The sequence below is a fragment of the Perognathus longimembris genome, chromosome 11 (genome assembly GCF_023159225.1).
Source record: "Perognathus longimembris pacificus isolate PPM17 chromosome 11, ASM2315922v1, whole genome shotgun sequence".
In the NCBI taxonomy this organism is placed as follows: Eukaryota; Metazoa; Chordata; class Mammalia; order Rodentia; family Heteromyidae; genus Perognathus; species Perognathus longimembris.
Genome location: NC_063171.1, coordinates 8,221,796 through 8,226,065, shown reverse-complemented (window position 1 = coordinate 8,226,065; position 4,270 = coordinate 8,221,796). Strand labels below are relative to the sequence as shown.

Sequence of the window (4,270 nt, the reverse complement as noted above, 5' to 3'; positions counted from 1 at the left end):
ATATCTCATGGATTTATTTACCCAGGTTGGACTTCCTTCCTTCTCAGATCTCAGCATCTGGAGTAGCTAGGATGACAGGCATGATCCTTTTATTACCATTTTGTTTTTGTTTTTTTCTTTCAAATATCAAATTGTTCCCTCAAAGTGGAATAAATATCTGTACCATAGTGTTATGGTAAAGAAAAACTATTCATAAACAGATTAAAAATTATAGTTACTAAATATCCACTTATATTACTATCCTAGCTATTATTTTTATAACATTTAATTTGCAAATAGGCACAGACCTATGTAGACATATCTATGTTTCAGTAACTGTTGATATCCACTGGTGTATAACAAGAGGTGACAGCTGTGATGTAAGAACATGGAATGGAATTTTGCAAACTTCATAAGCAGGTACAATGGAAAGTAAAATAAGAGATAGCATAAGAAGTTTCTAGAACTAGGAAATGGGCCCAGTGTTTCAGATGATAAGCAAATGAAAGGTCTAGAGGTTAAAAATCTAGAAATATCTTGACATTTAAATACTGGACTGGGTAGAATATTGAATGAACATTTAAAACAATTTCCTATGAAGCTATAGATGCTATTGTGAATCCAACAAGAAATCATGCATTGTGGAGTAATATAACCAATCTCTGTTATAGTGAAGATTTTAAGTCCATATAAGGTAATAGAACTTCATCACAGCTAAGTTCAAATCTCTGTTTTACCTTTGTTTTACCTTATAAACTTCCTTTAAATGTATTGCAATATTATTTAAAAACATTACAAATATAAATGTATAAATGAATATGAATGTTTCTTATATTGCCCAAATTTAATATTAGTGCTGGTATTGATATCTGAAAAGCCCTGTCAAATAATCTCTATTAGCATAATCTTAGACAAGGATGAATATCACCTGTCACTTGCAATGATGATGTAAATGCTGAAAAAAACAGTGTAGTAAATACTTTAATTCGAGTTTAGGATATCCATTTTGCTCAGTGCTTCTCCTCCTACCATGTGTATCTTCGATATCACAAGTCTATATTTTGTGTCATTTGTATATTTAAATTTTAATTAACTTATAACAAATATGCATATGACATTTCAATCTGATGATGTTTTAATATATATATGGATATGGTATAATGATGAAATCAAATCCATTACATAATAATTTTTAACTTGCTTTCATTTAAGCATGTTCAAAATACTATTGTTTCGATTGAGACATGGTGCATTACAGTTAACTATGTTCATCCTAGTGAGCCACACTGCATCAGAATTAAATTCTTTCTGTCTCCATATAGCATTATATATTGACTTCCTCTCCTGCCCCACATCACCCTACTATATTATTCTAGTTACTTTGATTCTATTATTAATTTTATGAGATCAGCTCATCATATTTCACATACCAGCAGTAACTTGCAGTGCTTGTGGGGGTAATCTTTTTAACATAATTCTCTCCATGTTTAATGATGAAAACATAAACGCAGGAATTTCATTCTTTCTAGTGGTATAATAGCATTCCATAGAGTATATGCTCCAATATTATTCATGCATTCTTCTCTTCATGGGCATTTAGGTTGGCATTATATCCTGGTCACTGTGTAGTGGCATGTTTAAATAAAAATAGGAAATATGTCTTATAAACATTTTGGATTTCACTCCTTACAGGTATGAAGATACCTCATAGGTTTGCCTTCAGGACCAAGTGGGGGGGTTGCCAGAACTACAGGACACTCATTGTAACTCTGGGGAAAATGTCATCTGTTAATGTGATGTGATGTAAAGTGTGTGTGTGTGTGTGTGTGCATGTGTGCATGTGTGTGTGTGTACTTGTTAAAACATCTTATAATTTCTCTATTCCTAGTGCCCTGATGCTTCTGAAAATGAAACCATTTGGATAGTGGACATAGATGACTGTAGCAGAAAATTAATTGTGCTCTAAATATGTTATATTTAGAGGTTTGAAATGCAAAATGAAAGCAAAATATTTAAGTACAGCACTGCTAATTTCATATCAAGTATACAGAAATGATATGTAAATATTAAAAACACACTATATTACAAAAGTAAATATCATTACATTGGAATTAAATAGCACATAAAAACGTATTAATATGCACAAAAGTCTTATTATGCGCAACCTTACATAATAGGTTGATTACATACCACTAATTGTAACGTCAATATTATTGGTTTTTATAATTTGAATTAATTGTAATTTTATTATTTAGTAATTCAATATATTATTTAATTGTACTTTTAAACATGTCATTAGAATATTATTGGTTACTTATCTGTCTTTAGTACGTTTGATTGGATAATATGCCATATGGAGTTCAATGAGTGTAAAGAGAATAGAAAAATAATGAGTAGTTATAACTGAACTGATTTTCTAGTGCAAGAGAAAATTCCAAGCACCCTTTTCATGGCCCCCCAGGACTTCCGTATTCCTTAGGCTGTAAATAATGGGGTTGAGCATGGGAGTGAGAATGCTGTAGAAAACAGCCAGAATCTTATCTGCTGAAGGGGATTGGAGATTCTTAGGACAGAGATAAGTGTAGACAAAAGGTTCATAGTACAAGGTCACCACGGTTAAATGTGTTGAACAGGTGGTAAAGGCCTTTTTCCTTCTCTCTTTTGAGCGCATATGGGATGGGACACAGCAAAAAGGACCCGACCATAGGAAGCAGTGATTCCAAGGAAAGGAAAGAGGAGAAACAGGCTTGTGCTCACAAACACCATGTACTCACACACCCAGGTGTCCACACAGGCCAGAGGTAACATGGCAGGGACATCGCAGAAGAAATGCTTAATGGCTCTAGAGCTGCAGTATGGAATATAAAGGGCATAGACTGTGTGTTCCAAAGAGTTGATGGAGCCCAGCATCCTAGATCCTGTGATCATCTTCACACAAATCCTTTTACTCATGCGGATGGGGTAGTGGAGGGGGTGGCAGATGGCCACAAACCGGTCATAGGCCATGGAGGCCAGTAGTAAGCCTTCAGAAGCTGCTAAGGTCACAAATAAGAAGATTTGCATTCCACATCCCACAAAGGAGATGCTCTTCTGGCCAGAGAGGAAATTGAACACCATCTTGGGGACAGTGGTGGAGATGTAATCAGATCCATGAGGGAAAGCTGGCTGAGGAGAAAATACATGGGAGTGCGGAGATGGTTATCTACACATATGAAACAAATCATTGTCGAGTTCCCACACACAGCAACAAAGATCACATGAGGAAAAGGCTCATGATAAGGAGGCCCGTTTGCTTTGAGGGCAACAGCCCCAACAGGATGAAATCGCTGGAAGTTTGATTCCATTTCTCCATGAAAACATATGCCTGTAGTGCTCTTAAACATTTAAGCATAAAATCAGAAGACAATAGAGAATTAATTAAATCAAAGAGAATTACCATATTCTATCATCATAAGTGTGAAAAGCAATTTTCTTTCTCTCTCTCTTTCTATAACCCAGATAATTATATATTTATTACCTGCCGAGCCAGCCGGCAGTGAAGAGGGAGTCCTGATTGAGGGGGCAAGGACTAAAGAAAAAGATAGATGAGAGAAAAAAGAAGACAAGAGACAAAAGATGGGGTTCAGGAGGTCTGCACCTCGAGATTGTAACTCAAGACTGCAGCCAAGTTTATTCTTAAATCCAGCTTATATGCAGTTTTGGAACCAGGGAATAGCATAGGGTTGTTAAAATTCAAGAACACAAAAGAGGCTTTGAAGTTTGCAACATTGATTACAGTAAACTCAGGATAAGGTTGATTAACATAGGAATCTACTCCAGCAGACATAGCAAGGTGTGGACATAGCAAAGCAATTCCGGATAGTGGCTGTGAACAAAGGTCCTTGCATCTAGCATATCCTGGCGATAACAGCACAGCCAGAGGTGAGAATGAATCTAGCTGCAAGTTTGGCTCCCGACATAGGCACAGCCAGAGGTCAGAAGGAGCTTAGCTGCTAGCTCGGCTCCCGACATTATTATATGTTATATCATAATATAATATATATAATTTTCTGGTTTAAATAAATTCAGATGTCATAAACTACTGTAGACTAATTTGTATAGTGATACTACATTATTTAATTTTCTTCAATGAAGAAAAGTAGTTACTAGTTCATTGCTATTATTCCCGTAGAGTCACTTAAATCACCTAGCATTTTTATGACTGTTAAGTGCTAATACAAGGAAAATGAGTGCAATAAATAAGATGAATATGAATAAGTGGTAATATGTGTACATTTGAGTTGCTTTGGCA

General features: G+C 35.4%; 1 pseudogene; it reads right to left on the bottom strand.

The window, feature by feature from the left end:
- Positions 1-2,376: 2,376 nt before the first annotated feature.
- Positions 2,377-3,331, bottom strand: LOC125359851 (annotated as a pseudogene).
- Between the last annotated feature and the right edge of the window lie 939 nt (positions 3,332-4,270).